At 36.7% G+C, this 7,418-nt stretch overlaps 1 long non-coding RNA gene across 1 annotated transcript; it reads right to left on the reverse strand.

Annotated features, from left to right (window-relative positions):
- Positions 1-1,135: 1,135 nt before the first annotated feature.
- Positions 1,136-6,973, reverse strand: LOC101141607 (uncharacterized). Its single transcript, XR_008672224.2, has 5 exons — positions 6,860-6,973; positions 5,507-5,652; positions 4,338-4,436; positions 1,733-1,841; positions 1,136-1,323 (listed from the first exon to the last, which is right to left on the reverse strand). It is a non-coding gene; the product is annotated as an uncharacterized lncRNA (long non-coding RNA).
- Between the last annotated feature and the right edge of the window lie 445 nt (positions 6,974-7,418).

Raw genomic sequence — 7,418 nt, forward strand, 5'->3', positions numbered from 1 at the left:
GTCTAAACATTGAAAACTCGGCCAATGCAAAGCTATACAACAAACCCTTTGACTGCCTTCACACATTTGAACACTATTTTTCTTAAATGAGCCAATTCTGAGACACAAATTTCATAATTCTTGAAAGATTTTCTTCCACAATAGAAATTTTGGTTAAAATGATTTATTTGACCTGAATCAAATTATGGAATTATGTTCTAAAACTAACTGTATTCCATTTATTACATCTATTGGCCCTTAAGCCAAAATTCTGCCAGCCATTTCTCGTCTTCGTGCTGTGCTCACAAGGACCAGCAGCATGTACTAATACGGACTGTCTGCCCAGTAACATGCTAGAGTACGAGGAAGGCACCTCAGGCACATGGAGGCAATAGCTGCAACTGGGTCAAGGCACATGCCCTATTTCTTCATCACTCACACACTCAGAAATCCACAATGGCGAATATGCATTTTGCATGGAAGAAGAAAAAAATGACTCAATCCCAGCTAGGGGGATTCCCACCTCACTCCCTCACAGCACTCTCTACCCAACCACCTTCCCTCGCCACACTCAGACATGCTCACACCTACACACAAGGATGATCTGGCCACTTCTCCCATCAATTCACCACTCCTAGAAAAACTGTATTTGGCTGAACTTTATCAAGCTGTCTGGCTGCCTGAAGATTTATAGATGTCAAAATAAAAAACTAATTACAACTCGGAATACTGCAGTAGCACCTGATTTAATGTCTAAGGCAGCAGGCCAGTGAACATACTGAGAAAGGAGAACCCTCACACACTCTCCATAAAGGAGCCGTGATGGGGATCAGCATGGAGGATCCTCAGAAAACTAAAACTAGAGTTACTATATGCCCACAATCCCACTGATGGGTATACATCCAAAAGAAACAAAAAACAATATATCAAAAAGATATCTGCACTCCCATGTTTATCTCAGCCCTATTCACAACAGCCAATATATGGAGTCAACCTAAGTGCCCATAACAGATGAATGCATAAAGGAATGTGGTATGTATACACAATGGAATACTATTCAGCCATAAAAAAGAATGGGATCCTGTCATTTGCAGCTACAAGGCATAACTGGGGATCATTGTGTTAAGTGAAATAATCCAGGCACAGAAAGAAAAATATTACATGTTGTTAGTCATATGTGAGAGCTGAAAAAGTGGATCTTATGAAGACAGAGAATAAACTGATGATTACCAGAAGCTGGGAAGGATTTGGCAGGGGAGGGCTCAGGAGGCTGAGGCAGGAGAATTGCTGGAACCCAGGAGGTGGAGGTTGCAGTGAGCCAAGATCGTGCCATTGCACTCCAGCCTGGGGGACAAGAGCGAGACTTCATCTCAAAAATAAAATCATAAAATAAAATAAAATTTAAAAAAGTTCCCGGTTATCATGTTGTTGAGTACTACTTAATCAGAATATACTTGAAAACAAAAGATTCTTTGTGGTTTTTTAACTCTTGGTAATTAATCCATTGTAGGCAGTCTTAAAAAAATGATGTAGGACAGGGAAACCAATATGAAATGGGTAGTCTGAAAAGCAGTTACTAGATATTGACCATCATTTTAGGAAAGGCAGGCTATTCACCCCACTATATGCTCCCAGGTAAACTTGTCTTCAATTCCTGTTAAGTCAAACGGGAAAAACCAAACTTGCCATCTCTCTATATTTACTATCATTTAAAAAATTCTGTTAAGAGACACCAAAACATAGCATTTCTTACCTCCTTGCAACATAAAAAATTGGCTTCCCAGCTCTGGAATTCCCAGCTTGGTAAAAAAATACTTAATGTTTTCAAAGCCTTGATCTCTTCTTTTTCACATACCTGATGCCTAAAAGAAAAAGAACAGGGTAACTCTGAGGCTTTATGTTGTCTACTGAGTAGGTGAAACAGTCCATAATTGGATAAACAATAAAATACTAAAATGAAAAATTATTTTAAAAGCAATAGGCATTCTAAAGGGTAATTTGACAACATGAACAAAAAATCTCAAGATATTACTCTTTGAACCACAAAAGCACTTTTAGGACTATTCTAAGAGAACTACTGGATGAGGATATTAACCATAGGATTGTTTTTACTCATGATTTCTTTGTGCCAGACAGAAGTTTATGATTTTTAAATGAATTCATTTTATTAATCTTTTCCTTTCTAGTTTATGGATTTTGAATGGATGAAAAAGGCCTTGCTTTGCCCATGTTTTTTTTTTCTTTTTGATTTATGGGAGTTTATCCTCATAAATGGTATGAAAATATTTTTTACGTCATTACTCAGTTTTATCAACACCATTTATTGAAAGGCCATCCTAATCTTGATTTCGAATACCACTTTTATCATATGTATTAAATTTTATCATATGTATTATCATATGTATTAAATTTTATCATATGTATCCCATATGTATTAAAGCCTGGTTTAATTTTTATACAGTCTGCTCAAGACTCAGTGTGCTTCTTTAACTTCAAGATTCATGTCATTCATCAACTCTAGAAAACATTCATCCTTTACCCTTTCAAATATTACTTCTTCCCATTCTCACTGAGCTCAATTTCTAGGGAACACCTACTAGACATATTTTGGAACTTCTCATTCTATCTTCTGCATCTCTTAATCTCTTTCATATTTTACATTTGTCTGTAATGACTGTATGCTAGGTGATTTGCTTAGAAACTACCTTCAGCTATAAACTTAATTAACTAATTAATTTATAGATGGAATTTTCCTCTTGTTGCCCAGGCTGGAGTGCAGTGGCACGATCTCAGCTCACTGCAACCTCTGCCTCCCAGGTTCAAATGATTCTCCTGCCTCAGCCTCCAAAGTAGCTGGGATTACAAGCACCCATCACCATGCCTGGCTAATTTTTATTTTTATTTTTTTTTTTAGTAGAGATGGGGTTTCGCCATGTTGGCCAGGCTTGTCTTGAACTCCAAACCTCATGTGATCCACCTGCCTCAGCCTCCCAAAGTGCTGGGATTACAGGCGTGAGCCACCGCACTCTTCCTAATTTTTTTTAAGTATACATATTTTCTTTTACACCTAGTGTATCTATGAGTATTGTGATTTCGGAAGGAGACTGTATTAACTCACCCCATCATGCTGCTGGTACCAGGTCAGCATTTTAAAAATATTAATGGAAACAACCTAGATATCATTTGATAGGAGAAAAACATACACAAGTGCATAGATAAATGACTGGGAGACTATACACCATACGTTAACTGAATTATTTCTGAGGAGGATAAACAATTTTTAATTTTTTTGCTTTCTTTACATTTCTATATTGAGTAATTCAATACTTTTTTTTTAATAACAGAATATTGGCTGGGCATGGTGGCTCATGCCTGTAATCCCAGCACTTTGAGAGGCTGAGGCGGGTGGATCACCTGAGGTCAGGAGATCGAGTCCATACTGGCTAAAACAGTGAAACTCTGTCTCTACAAAAAATTAGCCAGGCGTGGTGGCGGGTGCCTGTAGTACCAGCTACTCGGGAGGCTGAGGCAGGAGAATGGTGTGAACCCAGGAGGCAGAGCTTGCAGTGAGCCGAGATCATGCCACTGCACTCCAGCCTGGGCAACAGAGTGAGATTCCATCTCAAAGAAACAAACAAACAAACAAAAAACTGAGACTATTATAAAGCTACCTTCATTTTTTTAAAACAGAAAATGGGTCTCCAAAAGCATCAGTGGGAATTTAGAACAAAAATAAGATCTAACATTTATTAAATACTTTACAAGTACCAGATACTGTCCCAAGTATACTATATATATTAGACCACATAATCTTCAAAAGCAGAAAAGACTGCTTTGTAAGGAAAGGTAGGATCTTAGAAAAAAAGGAGTAATAAAAACATTTTCCTAGAAAAATAGAAAAATGGCCAGGATGCCCTCAGTGATGTTAAATTTAAAAATTGTTTGTTTCCATGTACTCATTTTTATATGTATTTCTATTTCTATTTATTTTTTTTACTTCTTTTAATTTATATTTTTACTTATTTCTTTATTTATAGACAAGTCTCATTCTGTGGCCTAGGCTGGAATGCAGTGGTGCATTCACAGTTCACTGCAGCCTTGAGCAAACCTCCCACCTCAGCCTCCCAGGTAGCTGGGACCACAGGTGCGCACACCACACCTGGTTAATATTTTATTATTTGTAGAGATGGAGTCTTGCTATGTTGCCCAGGCTGGTCTCAAACTCCTGGCTCAAGCAGTCCTCCTGCCTTGGCATCCCAAAATGCTGGGATTACAGACATGAGCCACAGTGCCCAACCTATTTATTTATTTATTTATTTATTTATTTATTTATTTATTTATTTAAGACAAGGTCTCACCATGTTGCCCAGGCTGGTCTTGAACTCCTGGTCTCAAGTGATTCTCCAACTCTGGCCTCTCAAAATGTTGGGATTACAGGTATGACCACCATGCCTGGCCTAAAAGTAGTATTATATTTTTGTATTATATAATTTTCAATCAGGTAATATGAATATTCTGTACAGAAAATATGCCCTTAATTACATAGGAATAAACGTTTGCTACACTGAGAAAAATCTAACAGAGCTAAAAATAAAAATTAATTTGGAAAGGACATTATATACCCATACATTCTTATGTTTATACATTCTTTCATATATTCATATATTCTTTTAACAGTATCAATGGTTTGGAGTTATGTGTACAAAACCATGACCTATATGTAATACAACTAACAACAGGCACTTACAATTCAAGGCATATGATATACAAAGCTTTAACTCCTCATCATCAGATTTTGTTTTTTTCTTTCTGTTTTGGCAGATACTATGAACATAACATTCAACTCACAGACACTATGGAGACCTTACTAAGCATAAAGTACTGTGAAATGTACTTTAAAAGATTCAGCAAACTACTCTCACTGTATCATCATAGAGTCAGTGTCTAACCATGAAGATCTTTTTGTTCACAAACTAAATCCCACGAAATGGGATTCAAAACAAATGTCCACAGAAATTTTATAGCAATACTGAAGTAGACTATATTTTCTGAGCCTTAATCTAAAAGAAGTTAAAACCATTCATCTTTATGAGGGTTCTGAAAAGTGTTATGGTGCAGTAGAAAAGTTTGCACTTAAAACCAAAAGACCTATGAATCAGGTGTGGGATCTTACACAAGCCAGTTATTCACACTGAGTTGCATTTTCCTTAACTATCATGTGAAAATAATGTTTTCTTCACTCCCTGGTAGGTATTAAATGTGAAAACTTTTGAAAGCGAGATGATAAAATATGATTTGTTACTACTATTATGGCAATCAACATATAAAACATACTCTTTCTATATATATATATATATAAATAAATAATATATAGAATAGGAGAAAAGTTGGATCCCCAAACATGGCAGTGTGATTATTAGATGCATCTTTCCTCATAGTCTTCTATCATATCTAACAAGTGGCCTAGTGGTAAACTCTGCTTCTCAACCAAAAAGAAAGCAATCTACATTTCAAGGTTGTACTTTACCTCATCATAAATTCCTCAAACTTTTAACTGGTAAGGTTAAGGCTGGACCGGTATGTATCTGCCACAGGTTTGTGCTCTGGAGGACCGAGGTATACAAGAAGTGTTGCCATTTATCAAAAGGTCATCTTCCAACAGCTTTATGATCCCTAGATATAGCAAACTACTTAGAAAAAAGTAGCAGTTCACATTTAGCAGTACACATTTCTTTAACTTGTAACTGTTGCTTTTCCTTTAACTGTCAGCTGGTGGTCCCTGTTGATTTGTAAACAGCACCCAAAAGACCTCAGGCCCATGTCTACTTCAATCCATTAATAATGCATAAAAGATTAAAATGCTCTGTGGTTTAAACTCCCATCTCCCAATTGCTTATCCTTAGCTTCATAGTCCACTACTTTTCCCGTGAATGTGCTAACCACTTTTATTGGCATTTAAAAATAATTTGGACTCACTTTTCCTTTGTAAGGAACTCCTCATACTTAGGAATTTTGTCCCTTTACAAGTTTATATAACTAGATGGGACAGCAAGTAATTTATGTTAACACAAGAGACTAATAAGAGCTAATGAAACAATGCCCAAATTAATAATTTCAATCTTTAAGTATTTTTTCTTTTTTTTTTTTTTCCCCCTGAGATGGAGTTTTGCTCTTATGGCCCAGGCTGGAGTGCAATGGCACAACCTCGGCTCACTGCAACCTCCACCTCCCAGGTTCAAGTAATTCTCCTGCCTCAGCCTCCCAAGTAGCCGGGATTACAGGCACCTGACACCAGGCACAGCTAATTTTTGAATTTTTAGTAGAGATGAGGTTTCACCATGTTGGCTAGGCTGATCTCGAACTCCTGACCTCAGGTGATCCACCCACCTCGGCCACCCAAAGTGCTGAGATTACAGGCATCAGCCACAGTGCCAGGCCAGTATTTTCTATATAAAGCTTTATTTGCATATACTTAGAGTATCACAAATGAGTTTATCATAGAATTGAAACACTGACAATATTTTAATTACTGAATTCCTATGAATTAGCTGTTCTTCAGATTCAAATGCCAACACTAATTTGAACTTCTTTGGGTCTATGACAGTTTGCAAGCCATACAAACCCAAAGAGCTAATCTGTGATTTCTTAACTTGAGAAAATAATGATAATAACCACCACTGGAACCTACATAGGTTTGTTGATTATTTAATATGACTTAACCTTTTGTTTGTATTTTTTTGAAAAAAAAAAAAGACTTTCTCTTTCTAAACCATAATTCTTAGTCCAAGAAGAAGTAAAAAGCACTATTCATGACCAATAATTTTATTGATCTAAATTAAAATGGAGAATGTTCACTATCCTCATGACTGGGAAATCTTACCTGTTGCTAGAAAGACACTGGCCAATTTTCTCCTGATTGTTCCGGAGTAGATGATGTAAAGCGAGCACACTGCCGTCACTGCTGAAGGAAAGGCTATGATTTACTGCATCACTTGTAGGACAATCAGATGCCATATCAAAAAAAAAAAACATTAGAAAATGCAAAGTCACTAGAATTTTCAACACCAGAGACACACCATACTTATGTTTGAATTCAATTTATACGAAGTAACTTTGTGAAGCAACTGAGATGACAATTACAAATATGGAGGGCTTGTTCCCACAACGTGATTTGTCATTAGACAAAGTAAAAAGGACAAGGAGAAAGTTGGCTTTCCATTTCTGATACCTGGCTTCAGCTTCTGTAGTTAAAGAACAACAAAATTGAGATGGATGAAACTTTGGAAAGAGGCTGGTATTTTACAGATAAGGAAATGAAGGTCCAGACAAAAGACCTCCCCAAAGATATACAGCCTGTTAGGTCAAAGCCAGTATTAAAACTTTGTTCCTTTTAACTTTCTTTGGGCCCTCAGTCTGCCAGAATATGAATCCTGTGCTGA

The sequence above is a fragment of the Gorilla gorilla genome, chromosome 16, assembly GCF_029281585.2.
Source record: "Gorilla gorilla gorilla isolate KB3781 chromosome 16, NHGRI_mGorGor1-v2.1_pri, whole genome shotgun sequence".
Taxonomy (NCBI): Eukaryota; Metazoa; Chordata; class Mammalia; order Primates; family Hominidae; genus Gorilla; species Gorilla gorilla.